At 45.9% G+C, this 25,211-nt stretch overlaps 1 protein-coding gene across 5 annotated transcripts in view; it reads right to left on the bottom strand.

Annotated features, from left to right (window-relative positions):
* The window catches only part of LPIN3 (lipin 3), a 319,561-nt gene that overhangs the window by 226,331 nt on the left and 68,019 nt on the right, over window positions 1-25,211 (bottom strand). The window contains exon 1 of one of the 5 annotated variants that reach the window (XM_085619185.1): window positions 18,824-18,847. The exons of 3 other annotated variants lie outside the window; for them this stretch is intronic. The gene's annotated coding sequence lies outside the window, so the exon portion shown is untranslated. Of the gene's footprint in view, window positions 1-15,854; window positions 16,017-18,823; window positions 18,848-25,211 lie in introns of those variants that run through there. One more of the 5 variants, XM_085619181.1, reaches the window with a different exon arrangement.

Raw genomic sequence — 25,211 nt, 5'->3', positions numbered from 1 at the left:
TTCTTTCCCTCAATCCCATGCTCTCCTGCTCTTCTTGGCGTCTCTTCTGCATACGTAGGGGCTCTCACTTTATGTATTTGTAGCCTGCTCTCCCCTTCTTTCTCACCGATTCTTTCTGCTCCTCTGTCTGGAGTTCATTCAGCACTTTGTGCACAAACTACCTATCCCTCTCTGTCTTCCTGTCTATCTATTCTCTGCGACTCTCACCCCTATCTCTCCACCAAGCCACATAATTCCACTACACAAATCCACTCCACACCACACAATTTCATGCCACACAATTCCACAACTAACAATTCCTATCCAACCCACATATTTCCACTAAACACCGCATACGTCCACTCCTAACCAAAACAGATGGGTAAAAGAGATTGTCATTTACAACGCCAATAGCGCTAACTCTCACAAATGCGAGACCTGTTGCATTGCCAGTTTTATGTTTTTGATGATGTTGCATACAAGTTCTGCTACAGGCACTTCTAAAACTGGATATTTTATCATGACCATTGTTAGCAATTGGCCAAAATGCATAGATGTGTGGGGGCGTGGCCAACTGCCGAGGGAGATGGCTGCGCGGTAGCCGAGCTCCATCGCGCCACTCCCAGAATATCCGCAAAAAGATAGTGTGCCCCGGCCAACAACGCCTGACTTCGTGCCTGACAGCTCCGTACCTCTGGCGTCACATCTGGGCCAAGTATCATGGGCATCTGAGGCTTCGGCGGGTGACGCTTTGCGGCGGAGGCTCCTGCCGCTGGGCCCGCGCCCTCCTTCTGCCTAGGCGTGCGCGTGTCTCGACGCCAGGGTCGCGGCGTGGCGTGAAAGCCGCATATCGAAAATCTGGGGCTGGACCCTAATCAGCCGCAGTTCTACACCGGAGCTGTATCCGCTCCTGCCGCCGCATCTTGAGGACGCGGAGACCTGCTCTTCAGGGCCGGCAATTCCTCTGGGCCTATAACCGGCCGCCACGAGTACAACGAGCTTCTGCGGCCTCCTCTCCGGAGCACCCGACGCCTCCGCACTGCGGCGCCTTCAAAGGGAGCAGATAGACTCCACGATCAGCGGTGAGTCTACACTGGCCCCGCTTTACTTGGCCCCCGTCAACTGATAACTGCGCTTTGATCTTCTGCAGGAGTTGGGGGGTAACAGAACAGCGCTGCTCCTTCGGACCTGAGCCTGTGGACCCTCTGACAATTGGAGGGGGGCGGACCTCAGGTACAGCGGCGCCCTGTCTCCCCTGCAGGGGTCGGGTGGCCCACGCATAAACATTCAATTACAGGTCGACCCCCTTCTCTGTTGCCTTGGTGCTGCCTGATTCCAGATCCCTACAAGCGGGGTGGGAGCACTCGTCGGTGGAAACTGACAGGCCAGTGTGGGATTGATACCTTCTGCAGGCGGAGGTGAGTAGCCAGTGGGGTATAGCCTACCGTCCGCCTTTCTCGTTCCATTGACTTGCGCCTTGCACCACCAAAATGGCGACCGTTCGTAGCGGTCGCGGTAATGTCCAGGCCAAGATCGAGAAATTTGCATGGCATAGAACCAAGAGGGGGAACAATCACACCAGACACCCCCCCCCCCCCGAGGAGCAAACGGGGCCCACCTTGCAGGACATCTTTTCTGCCATAACGACCGTGCGTACCTCCCTTGAGGCTGCCATCGCCACAGTGGCCACGTAGGTGGCCCTGATTCGAGCAGACATGAAGAAAATGTCGGATCGCGTTGGGGCCGTTGAGGAAACTACGCAGGAACTGAAAACAGACTCCGACATCCTCAAGAGTCAAGTGACCGAACTCCAAAAGGCGCAGGAGGCCCTCACCCTGCAGCTCGATGACTATGAAGGCCGCATGAGACGCAACAACGTTCGGATCCTGGGTGTGCCGGAATGGGTGGAGGGGCAAGCGCCGACCTCTTCGTGGAGGAATTGATTCTTCAGCGGCTCCAGCAGCGGGGCCTGTCCAATTGCTTCTCAAATACTTAAAACATGGCTATTTGCACAAGCCTACAATTAATGTCTCCGTAGGTAGCATACAGAGCCTTTCACAGCGCCATGAAACCACCCGGTGTACGTGCGCTTTATGTCATTTTCAACATTAACATTAACGCACACATCGTGTCCCCTGAGCCAGACCTAGCCCTGGGGCGCCACCCTGGCCTCTCCTGGCAAGGGTGTTCAATTACCACGACAGGGATGCTATTTTACAGACGGCGAGGGCGGTCCCGCCAATAGTTATCGACAACAGCAAGGTTACTTTCTTACCCAACTTCACCCTGCAGGTCCAGAAACAGCATCGCAGCTTTCTGGAGGTGAAGCGTGCCCTGAGAGATCAAGACATCAAGTACGCTATGATGTTGCCAGCCAAGCTACGGATTGAATCTGAGGGCAAACTATTGGCGTCCGAGGAAAATGGCAGGGGTCACCGACCACTGATACATCAACAACTCGGAGCCCGGAAGGATGAGGTGCATGGCACTGCAAGTCGGCCATTGGAGGTGGAGGACCTCCTTACGCCTTACACTTAGATGATGACTGTTTTTTGATTGCATGACTCCACACTTTGTCCTGTTTGTTGTGTTTTATGCTCACATAGACCCGCTATAGATGGCTACCTTGTCATGGGAGAGTTGATTAAGTTGGTAGGTTACCGTAACAGGCTCAGTGGGATCGTTTACGTAATTCACTTTGGAGTTGGTTGGCCGCGGGGGGGATCACCATTCTTAGTTACAGTTGCTTTAGGGAGTGGGGTTGTTTCACGTTCCCCAAGCTGTTAAGGGTGGGCGACAGGCACTCTGCAAGTTAGGGGAGGAGGGGGGTTCTTTTCCCGCCAAGCAGGGAGGAAGGGAGGGGGGACGACGTTGGGGTGGGAGGAGTGCATAGGAAAGGGTGTTCTTTTTATTTTGTATATGGTACTTGTGCAATTTTGTTTCTTGCGGTGTCTTAAATAATAGGGTCCACTAGGTCGATACTACATCGCTATTTCACCACTGCTCACCACTCACATGGCTGGTTTCAGCCCTCGTGGTCAGGGGCTGCAGTTTCCGCTCCTGGGTTTACACCCGCTCCATGGCGGGTAGCTCCCTGCAGAAGGTGTTTTCACACTCCTGCACATCGCATTACATCCTCCCCAAGGGGCTACAGCAGTTGCTTGATGCGTCCATCACCAGCTCTTCGACACTACATTAACCTAATTCCAATACATTCATGGGGACTAATTCAGTGCTAAAAATACTAACCTGGAACGTTAATGGCTTGGGGGACAGGATCAGGCGGGGGGTAGTTCTTCAGTATATTAAACGTCAGACACCGGACATAGTACTGCTTCAGGAGACACATCTGATTGGAAATTCATGCGGTGCACTGAACAGATGGGGTTACCGCATGGTCGGACACTCAGGGTTCACCACGGGTTTGCGAGGGGCAGGGGTGCTTCTGCGCAGGGTATGTCCATATATTGTGAATAAGACTTGGGAAGACGCCCAGGGCAGATATCTTGCACTCTCTAGTACTTGGGAGGAGCGGGTAATCAATCTTGTGTCTGTATATGCCTCACCAGGCCTTCAGCTACCGGTACTGCGTGATATCAGGGCGCTCCTGCTTGAACTTCCAATAGGTGTGCTGGTGCTGGGCGGGGACTTTAATCTAGTAATGGATGGATCTCAGGATCGCCTCAGGGGTGACCCCCAAGAGGGATCCCAATTGTCCAGATTTGCGTCCGCACTGGGTCTGGTAGACGTATGGCGCTGGCTCAACCCTACCACCACACAATTGACTTATTATTCAGGTGCCCATAATAGCCATTCCCGTATTGACCATATATTCACGCTTGCTCAGGATGTCCAGTTTTTTGTGGCCTCCGAATGTTTAGCCCGTGGAATTTCAGATCACTCCCCGATTCTGACAACACTAACCACGGGGCAACCTAGGAGTCGATCCACCATCACAATAACCCTGTGGGCACTTAAGGTGCCTCATATCAAGGAGGCTTTACTTAAGGACTCAGACTATTACTGCAACGAAAATGTAGGGTCGGTTGCGTCGCCGTCTGTGATCTGGGGGGCATATGGTGCGGTCATAAAGGGTAGGGCTCTGTTACACATGGTAGGGCACAGGAGGGAACTCACCAAACGTGTGGTTGAACTAGAGGAGGATATCCTCGCCAGAGAAAAGGCCCTGGCATCGACGCCCGACGCAGAGGCTCAACACTCGCTGGACATGGTGCCACTAGACTACCGTCAGCTTCTAAATGAAGCTGCCACGGCCGATATACTGCTATTCGACATACAATTTACAAACATGGCGAGCGTACGGGCAGGATGCTGGCTTGGTTGGAAAGAAAAGAACGTGCATCCAGGTAGATAAATTTGCTTCAAGGGGCAGATGGTGATCTCCTTACCCACCCCCAAGACATCACTAATGCATTTGCAGCATATATCTCCTTGGTGTACACACTGGCCGAGAACTCACAGTCCACCATGGCTTCTGAACTTTTGTCGACTTTTAAGGTAGCTTGTCTGTCTACACATGACAGGGACTCCCGAGGGTGACATCACAGTGATGGAAATCCAGAGAGCCATCCAAGACTTGCACTAAGGTAAAGCCATTGGACCTAATGGGCTCCCGATCAAACTTTTCAAGCCAATGGCATTCAAGCTTTCCCCCCCACCTGTTAAGCATGTATATGGAGAGTTTTGACACTGGGTATTACCCTCTGAAGTAAGGATGGCTCCCATTGTTGTAATACACAAACCAGGCAAACCCGCAACGGACTGCAAATCTTATTGTTCGATTTCCCTCCTCACGGCAGAGGCTAAAATTCTGGCCAAGGTATTGGCTAACAGGCTTCTCCCGAATCTGACCGGATTGGTACATCCTGACCAGTCCGGGTTCATGCCAGGCTGCAACACTGCCTTAAACCTACTCCATTTGAATGGGATTTTGAGACGAATCGACACTATAAAGGAAGATGCCATTTTGCTGTCACTTGACGTAACAATGGCTTTTGACACCATTGAATAGGAGTTCCTATTCGCGGTTTTGGCCCGGATGGGGTTTGGCCCCACATTCATCAAATGGGTTAGACTCCTTTATTTTCAGCCGACTGCCCAGGTGGTGGTCAACAACCATGTACCAAAAGCATTTCCACTGCAACAGGATACCAGGCAGGGATGCCCCCAGTCACCCTTTCGTTTTGCGCTGGTTCTCGAACCTTTGGCTGTTTGCATCAGGGGAGACCCGATGAATAGAGGGCTGAAATGGACTGACGATCATGAAGACCGTATTTCCCTCTACGCGGACGACATCCTCCTTTACCTAGCCTCACCCACACGATCTCTCAATCAAGCCCTAAATATTTTCCGGGTATTCGGAGCCCATTCTGGATACACGATCAATTGGTCCAAGTCGCAGTTGTACGTCCTTTGGGGTGACCCACCGCGTAACCCGAGGGGCTATAACAGTGGCTTCACAGGGTCTTAAATACCTCAGTATTTTTATCACCCCAGACCCGGTCTTGTTCCATGAGTCTAACCTGCTCCCGCCATTGACCCACCTCTGCTCTGACGTTAAGCACTGGCAGTCTCTTCTCCTTATTCCCCTGGGACGGGCTGCCCTTTTTAAAATGCTGGCGCTACCGCGCTTTCTGTACGTGTTACAGAACTCCCCCAACACGATCCCCGATGCTTACTTCACTGGGTTGGCAGCAACTGTGCGAGAACTACTCTGGGAGGGACGTGCCCCACGGATCGCCATCAATAAGTTGACGATGGGTTGGTATGATGGGGGCATCACACTGCCTGATATTAAGCTATACTATCAAGCTTCTCAATTGATCGCCATCAATAAGTGAGCACACGGTGAGCATGATGACCCGAACTTTCGTACCAACCGCTGGCTCTTGGGTAAGGGCGGTTATAATCGGGCCCTCTACACAAACCCACGTAAACTTCACCTTACTGGGCCCACGGCACATACAGTAGAGATCTGGCATGGGGTCAACAAGAAATGGGGTTGGAATAGCACACTCACTAAGGCCACCCCACTCTGGGAGCCAGACATGTTGGGCCAACTTAGTCAGTGCCCTGGATTTGATAAGTGGGACATGATAGGGATCACGTCGGTGGGCGACATGTTGGTGAAAGGTAAGCTAGCAACCTTTGAAGATATGCAGGCCAAATACCACTTAGCTCGTACAGAAGCTTACAGATCAGCCACGCGTTTGCTGCTGCCCTGCCTAAAGACGGCCCTTTGGCTGCATCCACCCCTCTGGAGGATACACTGTTATTCGACCCTATGCCTTCAAAGGCCATATCCCTCACATACAAGAAGCTTCTAAACAACCGGCCAGACCCCATGACCAGATTACGCCAGTGCTGGGGGGTGGACCTGGGAGAGAGAGAGGATGAGGACTGGCGCGATGCCCTGGCACCCCCTAGGGAGGTGGCCATTCCCTTGCGCCTGCGATTGGTACAACTGAAAATCCTACATCGCGTCTATTTTGACGCACGCACACTGTTTAAAATGGGAAGACGACCCGACCCGATGTGCCTCCGGCGCTGTAATTTGCCAGGCACCTTCTTCCACATAATGTGGGAATGCCCCAAAATGCAAACATATTGGGGGAACATTACGAAGCAGATGGAGCAGGCGTGTGGTAAATCTTTGAAGGCTACCCCCCAGCTCTGTCTACTCCACATGTGGGACACCACGGATCTTACACAAGCAGGACAGGCATGGGGTTCAATTGGGTGGTCACTCGCAAAAAGCAATATTGCGCAGAAATGGGGAGCAGAGACGGCCCCAGGCCTGAGGGACTGGGCGATAGACATGGACAGGGCAATGATTGCCGAAAAAGAAGTTTTCAAGCACAGAGGGTGCCCCAAAAATTGGGACCACAAATGGGGGAGGTGGAACAAATACAGAGGTGACTTGTGTGTATCCCCTACAATTGAGCTACAGCAAGATCAATGCCTCATGCTGGAGGTCTCCGGATTTGACGATACACTCACCGAAAGGGATGAGACTGATTAAGAATGATTATATGCCCGGGTGCGGATTGCTGACTAACAGTTATGTTATTCACATTTGTGTGGGGTGGTGGACTGTACTCACGTCGTACTACATAACATGCATTTGCCATGTTTTCACAGTGGACCCATATACCGACTTATGAAAGCAATGTACCATGTCTTTTTCTTTTTGCTTAATAAAAATTGTTTAATCAAAATGTATAGATGTTTGCACCTTGGCAAGAGAAATAAATTCATCAAATCACTACCGGAGTGCCGGTCTCTTCATGTTGTAGCCAGCAAAAGTGCAAAATATATGGTTTGAGACAAAATCAGCCGAAAGAAGGGTGGCGCAAGACTCTATGAACTTTACAAGCATCTTCAAAAAAGAAAGTCTTGAAACCCCCTGTGAGGAAATTCGGACCCTCGTGAAGCGGTTGGTGCAGGAGCAAGTCGGAGGACCCAACCCAGGCAGACTGCGACGGGGTAAGTCGGGACATTAGCGGGTTGAACGACTGCTGCTACACCACTTTTCAAATAACAAAACTGTGGCGGTCAAAGTTTGTTAGTAGTAAAAGCAATGTCTGCCGACGCGCTGCGTGACAGGGAAGCTGCAGCTGATGAACTATTGAACAATGTATCCAGCAATACCCAGAAGAATCTCTCGCAGGGGCCAACATTAATGGGAGGGGGAACTGACATTAGAACGAAGCAAAGGCAATTGGAAAAACGGATGAAAAATGAACAAGCAAAGTGGTCGGAGATGAAATCGGTCTCCAAATATCTGGAAGTGGGACGGATCCCAAGAGGCCTTAGGATTCTTGTGGCTCCCAGTTACAAAAGCCTCAATGTTGATATGTTAAAAGAATGGTCTGAAAGTAACATGGGTATGTCAATCAGTTTGATAAAAACGATAGTGAAATATTCAGAAATTAACAGATATGCACTTCAGGGCGAAACTGAAATCCTAAATGAATAAATTAAAAGCAAGTGAACAACAGGATTTGATTGGGAAGCTAAAAGGTGAAATGGTGATACAACTAAAAAAAAAAAAAACACAAGAGGATATAATCAAAGAGTGCAAAGCACACAGATTTCTAAAGGGTAAAATGGACTACGAACAAGGATAAATCTTCACATTTCCGAGAAGACTCAATAAAATCAAAAAAGGCAGAAGCAAATCGAGCACTGCAAGAAAAGAGGGCAGTAGAAACAGGCTCGGAGTACAGCTCGGAGGAAGAAACAAACTCTGATGCAGGTAAGGGAGCAACACGAGGGGTACAAGTAATAAACAAATTGTCCCAGGGTGGGAAAGGAGGCAGTTATTAGGCCGCACCATAGCCATAGATGTGACAAAAGGCAGACTGGGGTTTACGGGGAGCTCAACAACAGTCAACAGCATTATTTTCTAGGCTTGCACAAAGGCCCTTGGTATTCTTGCTAGCCTACTTAAAGGGTGGGGTGTATCTCAAAAGTGTAATTTCCCATTTTAAGTGTCATAGGGAACTTTGCTCTTAGACAAAGAAACAATTGCTGAAATGAGTTACACCAAATTTGGCAAAAACGCTGGAACTTTACTCATTAAGTGTTCTTTTTGAGTATCAATGTAATACTCTCCAGAGAAATTAGTTAGAGCTCATCAGAGAGGTACACTTTTGTTCAGACACAAGGTAGCACACAGTAGAAGTCAAGAAAATACCCTTACAGGTTTCAAGTTCTGCATTCATTTTGCAAAACAGGAAGCCATTTTTAGGTCTCGCCTAGGCAACGCCCATGCGCTGCCCTAGGAGATGACCTTTAGAAATTTGTCAGCTCTTTTCAAGCAATCGTGCTTGTTCTGGCATCCTCCTTGCGGGAGCGAGCAGCGGCGGGCAGGGGCCATCTGTTTCTCATTAGCCTGGCCGCACGTGCTTGTTCTTCCAATACCTATCTCGCCCACGCTCTCCATGAGCACACGCTGCCGCGCTCGCGCTTCGCACCATGATTAATAATGCTGACTGCAGCGCATCCGGCCTGCAGTTGTCATGACCCCGCTCGTTCACTGAGGGAGGTCTGGGGAGAGAGCACGAAGCCTACCTGTCCTGTCTTTTCCTGGCAGAGACCACAGTTGGGGAACGGAGCACACTCTTTGACAGCTAAAATGTTCCTGCTGAACCCACGCCTGCCATCCCTCCTTTCTTCCCTGTAGCAGCATCTCTGTCTGGGTGAGGTGGGGGTTCTTGTAGCTCTTCTGTTTAGGACCCCACCCCATAGCAGCCTGTCATGATATTCCTACCTCCAGCCCTTTCCTCCCACCTGCCCTCATTCTTTGTTTCGTGAGCTATACTAGGTCCCTGATCCCCTGTGCTCTCTAGCGGTGCGACCAGCTTCGACTGCGTCCCCCACCTCCCCAACCCCTATGTCTCTCGGATGGTGGGCCCTTGCTCCGTCAGCGTCTTTTTGTCTCTTTTAACTCTTCCGCTGCACAGTTTCTTCAGCTCCTTCATCCGTTGCCCCCTCGGTGTCCTTTCTCTCCCTGCTTTTTTTCGCCCACCCCCGTTCTTCGGCCCGGTGTTTCCTGTGCTGAAGCTTGAGGATCCCAGTGGCTACTCCCACTGCTCCCTCTTCCTTCTCCACCACAGATCTTTAGTTGATGCGTTTTAAAGCCACGCCCTTAATTACATCGACCATGCCACTTTGAGCGGCCCTCCAGTTTTTTCATCCCACTTAAAGCTGGAGAGAGAGAGAGAGAGATATAGAGAGAGATATAGAGATATAGGAGATATATATTACCTACTGGCAGTCACCAGTAGGTAGTTATAGTTAGGACCTGTTAGCCATAGGAAATCCGCACCATTCTATTTGGAATAACTTTGGCGCCGGTTGACGAATCTTTGCGAAATGTTGAAAACTAGTGGGGCGCTCCGGTCCGCTCCTATCCTGAAAGTCTCGGGGTGATTCAGCTACAGCCCGAACTGCTGAACGGAATTACACCAAATTTGGCAAAGTGGTAGCCCTTGGTTCACGCTCGTGCCTTTTGGTTAAATGGTGTAAATCCGTTCAGTAGTTGCTGAGAAAATCAAAAGTAAAATCACATATATATCTATGGCCTCGGAGGATCCGCACACCCTATGCGCACCCAGCGTGCACCATCCCGATCACGAGCTGCAGGCTAATTGGCTGTCAACTGGCTGTCAACACTCCAAACCAGGAAGTGTTGGCAGCCATTTTGTGCCTCGGTAGAAGCGAGGCTCAAGAAATCAGTGGATCAAGTGTGCAAAACGTTTAAAGGGGGCAGGGTAGAAATACCCTGACCCTCTAGACCTGCTTAGGGGGTCCCACAAGGACCAGAAGACAAAAGAGGTACGGTGTTCCTGGGTGTGTGAGGGTCCTATTTCGAAAGGAGTGGGTGTCTCAAAGGTTATATTAGGGTGTGAGAAGATGCATCAATTTATCACATGGATGATGTCATCAGTGATGTCACTGACCAGGTCATGAGTGATGTAATATGTGACGTCATCAGCAGTGCATTGCGGGGGCGCGAGTTATAGTTAGCTGAACTAACTATAACGGGGGAATTTCACTGGTTTTCTACGAGTGAAATGTCCAACTAACTATAACTTTCCCTAAAACCTATGGTTTTTTCAGTGAATTTCTAAGGTTTTTTAAATTCTAATTTCTAACTATAACGTGCCTGAAACCTATGTTTTTTTCAGTGAATATAAACACACACTGCACTAGGAAAGTAGATGACGAGTCAGCAGCTGAAGCGTGTATACCAAGATTCCAACAAAGAGATTACCCGTAGAAAGTACCAACTACAGCAAGAAACAAAGCTAGAAACCAATCTAGACAGAGTTTCCTCTTGGACAATATCCGTGGTAATGAGACTAAGCAGGGGTTTAGGTTAATTGCTGGTTACTCGAGTAACGCTGGAGCTTTTAACAGCATCATTCCCAAAAATTGGCATATTCTGAAAACAGTCCCTGTGATTGGAACAGAAATACAAGAAAATCTCAGTATCACATATAGGAGAGGTAGGCCTATAAAAGAGCAAATAGTCCAGAGTTTTCCCCGTATGCTTCTACCCCCACATGTGCTACTGTCTCTCACTCCAATCATTCTCTCCCCCATGATGCTATTTTGACCTGGTGCTTCTTCCCATCAGCAGGACCTTGTGCTTCTCTTCCCCTCCAACCCATGTCCCATGTTGCTCTCTGTTGCAGGTGTCCTGTGCTTCTTCCGCCCTCCATGTAGTTTCCCCCACTCTCCAAATTGATACCCCTGCTCTCCATGTTGCTTTTCCCACCAACACCCTCCTTGTTGCATCCATCTGCTTGAAAAAATAGTGATTTCACACTACTGTTTTTAGATCCAAAACGGTACAGTAAATAAAGAGAGATAAAAAATACCCACACCTACAAAATGACATAGCCACATCATAGCACCCTTTCCCCTCCTCTTTGACCATGCTGCATAGCATTGCTAAAACTATTGACAATACCAATAGGCCCAGTTAGATGTTAAAGGCGAGACCTATTGGCTTTGCCATTGCTTGTTTAGCTAGGTGCAGATGTAACTGTGCTAATCCTATACATCTCTCCCAGTGCACTAATCAGGTCTGTAGATTGTTACCCATGACTAACTCAGCCCTAAGGTTTTGAGCGTAAGCTTTTCCACAAGACAACCATTAGGAATAGTCAGAAAAGTATAAAGGTATACAAAATTACAGTTGGGTAATAATAATACTAACTCTTCTAAAAAAAGCCCAAGAAGGAATCTCACACCACAAACCTTCTACAGCCATTGTTTGTCACACAGAGTAACCAACACCAAAACCCTTGTCTATTACGGTAATCTGTTAAATACCATGCGAAAAAATACTTATCTGTAGGCTTTAAAAACAATGTGGCCCATACCAATCTTGTACTTAGACTCAAATCACCTGCTGGTTCCACTGAACCCCTCTCCCGGTAGTAAGCTCTTTTTTGTTGATCACCGGTCACATGACAGCAGCACTGTCCAGCCAGGCCTAACATTTCATCTACATTAGTGTAGCTCTGGGTATCCCACACTGCCCTCAAAAACAAAACTATAACCTGAAGTCTAACTTTAATGATGGATGGACAGGGTGTTAAGAGTGCAGTACATTCCTCAAGACTGCACTCCTCCCATCTGTGAAGCTGGCAGAGAAATAAATACTGTATATTATTAAGGTATCTAAGACACTGTAACAGCATTATAAGGCCATGTTTATGTCACCAAGAGGTCAAGCTATGGCTAGATACCAGTGTAGGCTCAGGCAGCTGGATAAACAAACAAAATAATGACATCTGCCTGGATGTGAAACACTTTTATTGCGTGAAAGCGCATAACTTCTGGCCAAATTCAAGCCTGTACTTCTGGCTACCAACATGTGGACGGTGCAAAAGCCCATCTCTGTAGGACTTCTGAAAGCTCTAATTTAAGTTAATTGAATTACGCCAGTTGACAGCTAAGCCGTCAAGCCACACCTAAAAAGTACCATCCATTTTTCAGATGCTTGTGTCGGCGCCCCATCCCCAGTGCTACTACAGAACCGAACTCCATTATTGAAGCATTACAGTGGCTGCTAAACAAATCGAAAAGCCAGTAAGTAGTTCAATGTCTTGCAGTACAACTCGTAGTACCCCATTGTGCTTTTCCGTATGAATACTTCATGAGCATAGAAGAAGGAGTCCTGGGCACTTTCATTGCATTGTAATTGTATTGCACTTGCATTTATATAGCGCTTACTATCCCAGACGAGGCGTTGAAGCACTTTTTCGGCGAGTAACACGCTACTTCGGAATCCAGAAAGGATTAGTGGTGAAATGGTACAGTGAAAGTAATTGGAGTGGTGGATATGTTAGCCAGTTATTTGAATTGAGAAGGATAGTGGAGGGATAGAAGCAGGAAAAAGGTTTGCATTTATGTACCGCTTGCTGCCCTTGATGGGTGTTGAAGCTCTTTTTCAGCGAGTAGCACGCTACTCCGGAACCCAGAAAGGATTAGTGGTGAATTAGTATAGTGAAAATATGAAAGTAATTTGAGTGGGGGATATGTTAGTCACATTATTTGGGTTGAGAAGGATAGTGGAGGGTTAGTGAAGGGAAAAAAAGTTTGCATTTATATAGCACTTGCTACCCCTGATGGGGGTAACAATCTCATGGACACGGAGAGGTTCGAGGCCTGCCATTTCAGTATAAAGAGTCAGACAGTGCGCATGTCAATGGAGCTCTCATCAATAGATCACACACTCCGAACAGAAGCCTATGGACGTTTAAGTTCAAGGAAGGTTTCAGAAATGTGGCCTAGCGACAGCTTTAAGTGTCCCACCAGCTTTGTGAATCCAGGACATACATTCACACCTAAATTGATCAAAATAAATATATCCACATAGAAAGGTTTGGGTCAGTCCTCAACATCCATGTTTGAGTGTCATTCACCTTTTGAACCTGCTGACCACAGCCTACAGTACCTGGCGATGGGTTTGCCCCCTTCAGCCACTCACTCCTGTGAGCCATGACATTTTTCCTGATCACGTGCACAATCGCCTTAATAAGCGGTGCACCTCAGCGCCAGGGCTAGTGCGCTAATTATATAATTTGCCAGTGCTTTTTACTTTTGATTGTTTATCCTTTTTTGTCATATTTGCGTGTCTAAACTTCGTCTTCAGCTAACAGAAATTCAAGCCCAAAAGTATATTTTCTTTGCGGCACGTGAATCATATTTTCCTGTGATATGAAAAGAAACGGTTTCTATATATGTTCCGAGGGCACGTCTGCAAACGTACTGTTAAATTAAAATGACACGTACCAGTTATTTTTTTTTATTCAAATTTTTAGATGGCGGTCTTTTTGTGTCATGCTTAAAGAATCCTTGACAAGTACAGATGCACTGGAGAGGCAGAGAGCGAGCGAGAGAATAGTATACAAACGTTGCAGCTGCAATTTAGGGGTTAGAATGTATTTGCGATGTCTCTGAGAGATGGGGACAGAGCCACTCAAGGCCATTGGACGGGAGATCAGCGAGTCATGAACCAGGCACTAAAGTATAGAACGAAATATATAGCTAGGGCCAGGGCTTTAAGTGGGATGAAAAAACTGGGGGTCTCTCAAAGGGGCGTGGCCAATGTAATTAAGGGCGTGGCTTAAAACACAAACTAAAAATCTGTGCTTAGCATAGTGTGCCACCCGACTTGTATTTTGCCGTTTCTGTCATTGCACCCAGATATATGATACAAGTAACATCATACCTACAACAAGTCAGGACTATTGACTTTGTCAATGGTTGTTAGTTGCATAAGATAATAAGCAGCAGCTATGGCTTGCATATAATATTGCAAGCCATATTGAAAAAGCTTCCACTTAAAGCTCTGGTGACAACTCGACAATGTTGCTGCGCCTGAGTTTCAAAAAGTGAAGAGAAATCCAGAGTGAACACTACTTGCTTTAAAGGATTTCCAATCCCCTACAACGCTCACCTGGCATGACCTCATGCTGTAACTTAACCACTAGTGAGAAGTGAGCAGTGTGAGCAGCGCACATCGATGAGCCTGCTGTCACAGCAGTCCGGAAAAAAAAACGGATCGCCTGTGCCAGGGCACAAAACAGCCTGATAGAGACCCGTTTCGAGGCCTCCTTTAAAAAAAAAAACTGCTGGTGCTCAGAACCGGTGAGACCCGGGCTCACTTAAAGCCCTGGCTAGGGCAGAGACAGGCTATACCTCGAGCACTGTAGCAAGTCTATACACTCGACCGGAGGGAGAGAGAGAGAGAAACAAGTTTGCATAGTCGTGCAAGATGTAACTTGGGCAACACGCAGGCAGCCAATAGGCGTAGAAAACATTCGCCATGCCTCACGCTGCACGTACCAGTTCCAACTGGCATAGGTTCCGCTCTGGCACACCTCAGGACCGATACATCGCCGGCCAATCAGGGCGGAGAGAGGTGGGCAAGGGCAACTGTGTGTGATGTCCTCTTGCTGCACACGGCTCAGCACAAACCCAGACGGGAATATAAAAAAATCCAGCAGCACAGGTACACTTCATTCTGCCCCTCACCTGCGTGACATGAAACAGCTTGGGCAGGCCACTGTTTAGTGACCCGTAAAGTCTGCACACACACTGCTGCCCCCAGCCCTACACTGATCCCAACCTTAGCGTTAAGATCTAAGAGCAAGGCAGGTGTGGACATTCCACCTTTCAAATGAAAGCACGAGGGCACGGCACAGGCAGCTTACTCTAATGCCCCCGGCCAGAGCTTTAAGGGGGCCGGGTCCTGCTGCTGCTGCAGTTTTAAAAAGCAGGTGCCGAGACAGGTCCCCTATCGGGCTCTTTATTTTTGCCCTTACTCTCAGGGTGAAAAAAATATCAACTCTGCAGCCCTTCATTGCCTTTGAGGTAACATCAAATAGGCTCGTTTTAGTTATCTCACACTCACACAGTCTCATCATTTCAGAATGGAAGCGTTTTCCATACAGTATACAACGAAGCCATAATTTATGCTAATTTTATTTCATGCAACTAACAACCATTGACAAAGCCAATAGTCCTGGCTTGTTGTATGTGTAATGTTACTTGTTGTATCTGGATGCAATGATAGAAACTGTAAAATACCAGTCGGGCGGCAAATATGCTAAGCTTAGCTTTTTTTAAGCCACGCCCTTATCACGTCAGCCCTGCCCCTTTGAGAGACCCCCCCCCTCCCCCCCAGGTTTTTCATTCCACTTAAAGCCCTGCCCCCGACCCTAGAACGACGCAAAAAATGACTAGCTCCCCCGGCAGACCCCCCACGCTAAGCACAGGATGTGCCGAACTCCAGAGCCCCTTGGAAGCGCCAGAATTCCGAAACTCACCTGCGGTTTTCTTTGCCTGTTTACCTCATCAGCACTCCGTTCATGGACTTTGGAGCAGGAACAAGCAACCCTTCCCTGCTACCTGGAAAACCTCATTCGCCATGTTCCATCCTCCCAACATCACATCAACCAACCGGAGGCCTCAAGCCTTTCACTCACCTGGGCAGGGGGCGGGGCCAGGGAGTAGGCTCACCTAGCACTCACCGGCCACGCCCACCCTGGCTGGCTCCGTCGTGAGGTGGGACGAGGTTGGCCCAGGTGTGCGCGCGTGACGGGCGCACTGGATGCAGCAAGACAGACTCAGAGCTGACACTGTAAGGTGACAGCACGGGACGCAGGTGTGCCGTAGTGAAGGGGTGGAGTTGGGGCAGGAACCACTCTAGGTGACATCTTACTGTAAGCAACGTCCCTTATAGGCAGTGTCGCAACTCACAGAACAATCACCTGGAAATGTATCCAGCTTGAATAATATAAGGCACCCCTTGACCAGAGGCACTTCCGAGTTGGCACTGTTTGTATGTTTTGTGCAAAGTGCATAATAAGGAGCAACGCAGAAGTACTATCCAGCGCACGCCATAATTCTCCAGTACTGGGGGGGTTTACTGGTGACAAGTCAACCAATGGTGGCTGGGCTAACACTTCAAACAATATGGTGGAGCTATTCTTAGGGCTAATACAAGAAAACAAAAGACTAAATTGTGCATTTTATACAAACATGTTTTTGTGGATTTCACAATATTTATCGGCTGCTGACAGAGATGTTTAAAAGGGGAATGCATGATTTGACAACTAAAAAGCAGCTTCTAAAGACTTCAATACAAAGCACTTTAAAAACAGTTTCTGCCCAGAACTGTTTTTGACAATTACTTCTGTGAAAGTAAAGTGAGATCATGATATATTCTTAATCCCATCTTCAGAAAGACTTTCCTGCCTCACTTTTGACCAAAAGGCCGCATTTATGTACAGGTCTCTGAATATTGGGCTTAGTGGTTCAACGCAACTGACTTAGGTAAATGTGACTGATGTTGGCGCTATCTTTGATAATAGGATTTCTAACAGATAAAGCGTCTGCGCAGAAGCGGTGACAGTGTTATCCTCAAGAATAGATGTGGTTTTGCGCCCCTAAAAGAATCAAACCCACCTGGGAATATGCAACATTAAATAAGTGATGAGACTTAAGTCCAGGGTCATTAAAGTTCTAAACCATAACAGTTTATTAATAATTGTAAAGTGCGATATAGAAGGCAAAAATAATAGTAAAAATGCATGGTAAATCAATATAGAGAATTAGTATAAGGCTCAATCAGATGCAAGGAAGGGTCTCACGTGAAGTCAAGGCTCAGAGCACACCTATTTAAGTCCTAAGCAAGAGACATGATGTTTATGGTCCGCTTTCTAAAATCAGGAAAACCAGACTTGGCTCACCTCCCAAATGGAACCTCTTTTTAATAGAAAAACGCACAGCCAATATCGCACTGTCAGCATAAGGAGATCACATTCTCCACAGATTAGAAAATCCAAACCCAAAATGTAATACCAGTACAAATCTAGTTACATCCAAACAATAACAGTTACCTATTATGAATAGGGTTTCAGTGGCGGGCACGAAAAGCCTTGAATTGTTTCAGAAAGGTTTCTTTTGGAGCATTTTGAGAACAGCATGTCAATACAGAACACTGTCGTAGTGCGCACTTTGTTATGTGCAACGAGCAGAAAAATGAAAGCACCCACACCATGACTGCTGTTGGACTTGGGCCTTTCTGCAGGGTCATCCCCAAACGTTTTACCTTCCTCCTCCTACTTTTTTTTCTGAATTTGTTTTTGTTGGACTTGGAATTCTATGCATTTTACCAGTGCTAACCAGTGCTAAAGTGTTTGTGCTCTCTCCTTAAAACATGATTGATTGGCTTATAAACAATTGCCACATTTAGTTTAGGCCATAGTAAAGTGGCACTACCTGTGCCAAGGGCCTGTACATTAAATGCTACTAGTGGGACTGCAGCACAGATGATGTCACCCACTTGAGTAGCACTTTAAACAAGTCTCAGGCCTACTACTGCAGCCTGCGTGTGCACTTTTAAACTGCCATTTCAACCTGGCAAAGTAAACCTTTTACCAGGCCCAGACCTTCCATTTTAATACATAGAGGTCACCCATAGGTTAGGCCTTGACAGTCCAGGGGGCAGGGTGCAATGTATTTAAAAAGTAGGACATGTACTTCTAAGTTTTACATGTCCTGGTAGTGAAAACTCTTAAATTCATTTTTCACTACTCCAAGGCCTTCCTCTCCCAATAGGATAATATTGGAGTTACATTATTACCTTTTATAAGTGTAGATTCCAAATGGGAACAGGCAAGTCCTTCATGTTTGGTGTCTCTGGAATTGTAATTCCAAATCCTGACTTATGGCAAAGTCAGATTTGAAATTACAATTTTGAAAATCCCTCTTTTAAAAAGTTTAATAAAGAAAGCAGCAGTTGGGCCCATGTCTGTCAGCAAGGCTAGGCCCCACAAATTGCATGCAAGTAATGGTGCCAGCGCTGATGATCATTAAATACTAACAAAGACTTTACATTTCGTGAGCGCACAAATCAATTAACGCGGCCACCATTTACTTTTTATAATATTAAGGAAAAATTAACATGTCATTTATGCATAACAAAATCATAGTTGAAGGACGGACATTAGAAAAAAATCTGTCAATCCTTTAAACAGGAACATAAAACTCACAAAACCTTTCACAGCACATCACATGTAACAAGAAACATAATGCAATACAATTTCACCTATGTGTAAACATATACCAGTGCTTGTATCCTGCTTCCAAATTGACCTGTCAAAAAGGAGCTAGACCAATTAAAACGATTTCATAGCTCATTCCTGGAGGGCCTATACCAGAAGCAGAAAAAGCAAATTCAATCAGTGGCACATAACAGTGATATTTTCTGTACACAGTTTACATCACTCACCCTGTTAGCCCAATTTGACTTATTAAAGATGCTCTCTGGGTTGTACCTTTGTCGACATGTTTCAATCTCTGAAAAACATGGGAATTCTACTCAGGAATCAGAACACATGGATACTCTAAAATAGAACATGTCTTTAATATCTCATAAATGTGTATATAGGGTTAAACTTACAATGACTATTGGTTTCAACTGTTTACCTTCAGCCAAGGAGTGGATTTGTGTTTTGGTCTTCCAATTAGTCTCAGAGAGAATGGATCACAAGTCTTTCTATTGAACAATAAGAAAGGTATTTCAGGATGACACACCGTGTCTGTCATCATCTCTAACTCATAATTACTTTCTAAATATTTCGTGTTTACTCACTTCTCTGTTATGGTAGCCTGCCACCCATTTATTGCTGCATGTCATCTTCTGAACCCTCTGTAATATAATGAATTCTGTAGAAAACAGAGAAAGCGGAACTAAGTGTGATTATATGTTGCATTTTTGCTTCAGCAGTGGAGCGTGCATTGGTAACGCCTTTTTTTTATAAACAGAAGAAATTCGAACGCCAGCCACCACAAGATCGAGTTTTAAAAGATACACAATAAAGTCAGTGCTTCTGAAACGGAACGGCCGCTGTGTCAATTCTCTAATATGTAACCTGACCAAATTCACTCCTTGGCAGATTGTAAACAGTTGAGCCAATGGTCATTGTAAGTTCGATCCTATATACACATTTAGGGGATATTAAATACATCTTTTTTCTTTTTGAGTATCCATGTGTTCAGAGTCCTGAGGAGAACCCCCAAGTTTTTCAGAGTTTGAAATGCATTGACAAGGGCACAACCCAGGGAGCGTTGTTTATAAGTCAACTAGGGCCTACAGGGCGAATGAAGTCAATTGTGTGAACAAAATATCCCGTTATGTGCCACTGACTGAATTTTTCTTTTCCACTTATAGCATAGGCCCTCCAGGCATGAGCTATGAAATAGTTGCAACTGGTCTAGCTGCTTTTTGACAGCTCTATTTAGAACCAGGATACAAACACTGGTATATGTTTACACATAGGTGAAATGGTTATGTTTTTTGTTACATGTGATGTGCTGTGAAATGTTTTGTGGGTTTTACATTTCTGTTAAAGGATTGACAGATCGTTTTCTAATGTGTGTCTGTCAACTTTGCATGAGGTAATGTACATAAATGACCTGCTCATTTTTTCTGAATATTATTTAAAGTAAATGATGGCTGCGTTAATTGATTTGCGCGCTCACACAATTTGAAGTATTTGTTAGTATTAAATGATCATCAGCACTGGCACTATTTCTTGCTTGCAACTTTTAGAAAGTTGGCATTTTCTTGCCTTAGTCATTTAGAGCCTGCAGCCGGTGTCTGGGTCACATGACTGGATGTGGGTGACAGTTGGGCTTTGTGTATTCCTCCTAGACAGCTACACACAATGGGGAGCTTAGGTGTGACTGGATAGGCCATTACTAAGAGGATGGGAATGAGGAGCTGGGCCCAGCCCCACTTACACTTAAATGGGTTGTGTCCTGACCCCACACAAACCCCTTGTCAATAGGCAGGAGACAGGACCAGGAAAGCCGGACATCTGTGCACTTCAAAAGGCATGCCTGTAGAAGCTTCCCCCTACTTCAAAGGTAAAACTGGGTACAAATACTGGACCTCGAACACCACCACTACAGTACATTTCTGTGGATACTCTGCCAGGAAGAAGGACTGCTGTGCTACTGAAAGGATGTACTCTCTGTTTGACAGCTAATGCGAAGGAACTGCAGCCCTGCTGTGCTGACCTGATGCATGCTGCCCTCTTGCCTGGGGAAGAAGGTCTGGACCTCCATCTCTTGAACCCAAAACCCAGAGTAACTCCAAGGGCTAGTTGGCTGACTTCCTGATCTGAAGTCTCAGGAACACAACAGGCTTCCAACAACCTTGCACCTGCAGCTGACACTGGTATTTGGGAATCCCTCCGTCAAGTGTTGCCACCCCAGTAATGGACCCTTGAAAGTGGGTTGAAGATGCTTTGCCAGCCTTTGTGGATCAAGCTGAACCAATGCATCTCCTCTGCTGCGCAGCACAATCCAGAGCAGAACCAATGCATCTCTGCTGCTGCGTGGATTGGACCTGTCCTAAAAACCCACATCGTCGACGCAGCCACGCCAAACTGCCACTGCGCAATGCATCCTCTGCGCAGGCCTTATGTCCCTCATCAACAGCAGCCTAGACAACGGCACCGCACTCCGCATAGCAGCTCTTCGGGAATCGACGCAACACCCCGACTGTGTGCCATCTCCACGACGTCACACTTCCCATCACACGCCCCGTCAATAGGATCCTTGAACACAAACCAGGCCCTCACATCGCAGCCTCATCACATCATGAAAGGACACATTGCTCAGGCTGCGCAATGCATTTTGGACATGAATCTTCGCAAAGCTCCGCAAACCAGGATTTACGGTACTTCGATCAGAGGGCTTAAATGGGTCCCTGTAGATGGCCCATGGTCTATCGCAATTGGCCTGAACTTGTGACTTTTTCCTGGTCCGGCGCAACCAGATATACACATGGCACTTTGTGCTTTTTGGCGCTATTTTCACTTACTTCTTTAAAACTGCATATCTCTTGTTCAACTGATTGGAATTTTGTAATTTTGGTCTTTTATTTATTAAAATCAGTTCTATTTTTCTAACTTGGTGGGGGATCCTTTTTGTGTGGTGTTTTCACTTTATTACTGTTTGAAGTGTTACACAAATACTTTACACATTGCCTCTAAGTTAAGCCTCAATGCTCTGTGCCAAGTTACCAGAGGGTTGAGCAAAGGTTAATTTAGTGTTGTCGTGTGTCTTACCCTGACAAGAATTGTGATTGCTGCTTGACCAGGGCTCACATCCCAGTCAACCAATAACCGAATTACTTACAGCTGCAGTTGAGATTTAAGATGGAGGTTAGGGCTAGTTTGAGCCTGGTTTAGTCAAGCATATAAACGTATTATTTTATAAACTGAAATGCTCTTCTTTTAGTGCAACGGTTTCCATAACTTTAAAAACCCAATTTAAAACATCAGAATCCTCTCTCTCACAGGTTTGATTCCTAATGGATCTTCCATTGCTCCTGAGACTGAATAAGTGAGTGTAAATCAGTTGGCAATATTACCTGCTGATAAGTACTCTGCAAGGAATCTACAGTATCCCAAATCAAATTAAAATAGGTGTTGTTAGCACCCCACATTGAGTAGTACTCATATGTGATGACCGAGCTACATCCAAGCAGGAAGCCACCACGAGTAAGAACTAGCAAACGAGGTAGTTACCCAGAAGTAACTGTGCAACAAATGGTTTTCTAGCAATCAAAGGATACATGTATTCTTTCAAGTTGCAGAGCATATAGAAAACAGGGGTGATGGTCAATGTTTTGCAAAGAGGTCAGTCCAACAGAAACTGAATTTGTGCCACTTAATCACATACGCTATAATAACAACCATTTTTTTCTTTATGTTCTGAAGCGCTGTGCACATAAAAGTGCAAAATCCACTAAAATATTAATGTTATGATTAAATCAGGCATTAGAAACTCACAACTTGGGCTTCGGAATCCCTAGCAGAAGACCAATCTTTTTTGGAAGAAAAAGCCTCACCCACATTATGTGGCATGCTTCATCATAGGCAACCTTTCCCCACCATGTTAGGATAGTACCACCAGGGCGGACTCAACCTCCAAAAAAAAGGGGGGATGGAGTTTTTAGAGAAAGTGCTACTGAACAGTAAGCGATCCAGACAACTAAAAATATCTAGAGGTACCCAGGTTATCACCTTAATTATTGGGAGCCTCTGGTACGTATAAAACCGATACAAAGATGGAATGTAAGCACAATGGCTCAATCCATCTCCATTAGGCCAACATGTTTCTGCCCCTGTTAATTGCCTATTCAGGTCACAGGCATTCATCAGGGCTGAGGATCACTAATGGACTCACCTAGTCACCATTTGAAAATCACAGAGTCAAACCAAACATACCAAGGTGAGGCCTACCTTGTTTATGATTAGTTATACCCTAACTAAGAGGATACCATATAACCGGTCTGGGAGGAGATGATGTCTTCTGTAGTCACACATTCGTCAAGAGGCCCACCGTCCCTTTCGCCAATTCAAGCTCTTCATCTAGCCGCTACGGCAAATTGGCTTTGAGACAAACAACAATATTCTCTTTAATGGTTATTCACAAATGTTTATACTAATTATCTCAATTAGCCTAGCCTGGGTTGAGAAAGGGGATACTTTGAATGAGGCTCAAGACAGACACCAGGATGATAACATGGATATCAGTTTGTCATTCTAACACTGGAACAAGTAGTGTATTGGTTGTGCAATCCTTTTGGATTGACAAACTGTTATACACATATCAGAGTAATACTGCTTTGACAGACCAAAGCTTAGGTTTATAGCAAAATAAGGCTCTATAAGCATTTTCCTGCCAAAACACAACACTAGTTTGAAGAGGCAGGACAAAGCGATGCAATGCCTACACAAGGGAGAGCTGGTTAACTTCCTCTGCATGGAAACCATCACAAAGAAAAAAAAATTAAAGGTTTATGTTAAAGGAAATTCTACATCTATTTTGCATGCATTCTGAGAAACTGACATTGAGGAGTTTGCTGTAGGCAGCTGAGGTATGCTGTATTTAAAAATAAATTATATGTTCAAGCTTCACATAGCCGAGTTATCCCTCAGTCTACCCTTAGGTCAGACACAAGACACCTGAGCTATCAGTCTGGTTACAATGCTCAATCATCAAAGTACAAGAGCCACAATACATAATTTCTGCTAGATTCTTTGAAACATTACCACCATTTCATGCCTCTGAGAGCAGACTAAATATAATAAAACGTGCAGGATATGAGTTGAGTTGTTACGTATAAAATGCAATGGCTAACAGCACCAGAAAATATATCAATATAATAAATCAAATATATGAATTTTATATCCCTTCTTAAACATAGAATAATCCTCTATTTTGCATAGGTCACAACAATGTGCATTCTAAATAGAAGAGGCAACAAAAGGAAAGGACCAGAACAGGGCCATGGCATGGTGGATTCAAGCAGAGAACATGTAGAACAGCCCCTATATGCAGGGAGGAAGTTCCCTACATGTCAGACCATCTGTGGTTTGTACTGAGAAAACAAACCACTACTTTGAGAGTGTATTATCTTACTAAAAAGAAGTTTTCAAAGTGGGTGCTTTGAAAATGAAGGCAGGTTCAGTAAGCCGGTAGTGTTCTGAAGGGGGTTACCCCATTGCAGCAGCCCTCATAGCACAGAAATCCTGCCCAGGCAGTTGGTGATCTCTGAGGTATATAGTTATCTGCACAAGTGGTGGATGTCATGGGTTTATCCCCCTGACAGATCTATAGACAGTCCATCAGGTTCAAAATATCTTCCTAAGCATGGTCTATAATGATATATTAGGCAGGACATTTGACATATCTGGTGAGTCTGGTGGTCTTAGCAATATCTACACAATATCTTGATTCTCAGTTTAGATGCCCTCTCTGTTGTTATCGTATGGACAGAGTAATGAGTCCCATAACTCCACACACACACTCACACACATACACACATACACATACAGCTTCCATCACCCCCATATATTGTAAGCTATGGACCTATATGGGAATCATCATGATAGAAGTACAAAGATAGATTTGGAGACTATGGCCATGGTTCCAAGTTATGTAGAAGTTTCAGGGATAATTAGTACACACATTAGCTACTGCCACTCTGGTCATGGGTGGCAAAATTAACTTCCCCCGAGGTTCCCAACTCAAAAAGCTTAACACACCAATTTGTACCTGTTTTGCATTTACTAAACCTTCCCACCTCATTTCTTGTACACGCCCACTCTTCCCTATCGGTAATTAACACCTGAGCCATCCGTGCCTATCTTGAACACTACATCTCCCATAGTATTATGAGGTAGGAAGGTTTAGTTTAAAAGAGGGCGATGGCCAACGGAATAAGAAGATTTGTGTTGGGTGATTTGAGACGTGAGGATGAGAACTTTCTAGCAGGTACGCGTTAAAGGGCAAATCGTAAGAAAACAGCTGACGAGTGTTTTTAGGCACCAGAATAACGAGAGGATTAAGACTTGGTTAAACAAAAGAGGGGAAGTAGTGATTGAAGAGGGTGTTGGTCACGGGTTAGAAAGTAGCCATCTTTTGAAGAAGTTTCGTCAAGTTATAACGACAAGTTTATTGACTCTCATAATATTTTTAAAATATCGGGAGTTTTAGATAAGTGCAATTCACATCTCAAAAGCTTTACAATGAATCTGTGTATGTTTGGTGGCATAGTATTTAAAAGGATGTTTTTGTTGTTATTTACAGTTATCCCT

This window comes from Triturus cristatus, chromosome 7 (genome assembly GCF_964204655.1).
Source record: "Triturus cristatus chromosome 7, aTriCri1.1, whole genome shotgun sequence".
Classification (NCBI taxonomy): Eukaryota; Metazoa; Chordata; class Amphibia; order Caudata; family Salamandridae; genus Triturus; species Triturus cristatus.
This window is presented reverse-complemented; position numbering and strand designations above follow the sequence as displayed.